Below are 365 nucleotides of genomic sequence, written 5' to 3'. Positions count from 1 at the left end.
CTGCAAAGAAAAATTAAAAGTCTTAATGAGGTCGGTCGCATTCGCTTCATTGTCGATTCAGTTTGGCACGGTCGCGATCAAAACAGTGAATAATGACGTTTCAAATTTCCGCACGTCTTGGGCGTGCTCGCGGACGGAGGGAGCTATTGATTGGGAGCGTCGGGCGGCTGACAAGACAGCTCTCGCCCGGGTCCCCAGAGCCCGCCGGCCCGCCGGCCGCGGCTCGAGTCGACTCTCCTCCGCGCCCATCCCGGCGGCGTACATAAATACGGGGCCGCGGCACGGTACGTGACCACAGCAATAAGGCGGGCCGCATAAATCAGCGGCACGGCCGACCGGCCGCGGTGCGTGACCACCGCTCGGCA

This window comes from Pollicipes pollicipes, unplaced genomic scaffold (genome assembly GCF_011947565.3).
Source record: "Pollicipes pollicipes isolate AB1234 unplaced genomic scaffold, Ppol_2.1 Scaffold_7243;HRSCAF=8683_pilon_pilon_pilon, whole genome shotgun sequence".
In the NCBI taxonomy this organism is placed as follows: domain Eukaryota; kingdom Metazoa; phylum Arthropoda; class Thecostraca; order Pollicipedomorpha; family Pollicipedidae; genus Pollicipes; species Pollicipes pollicipes.
Note: the sequence above shows the minus strand (reverse complement) of the source record.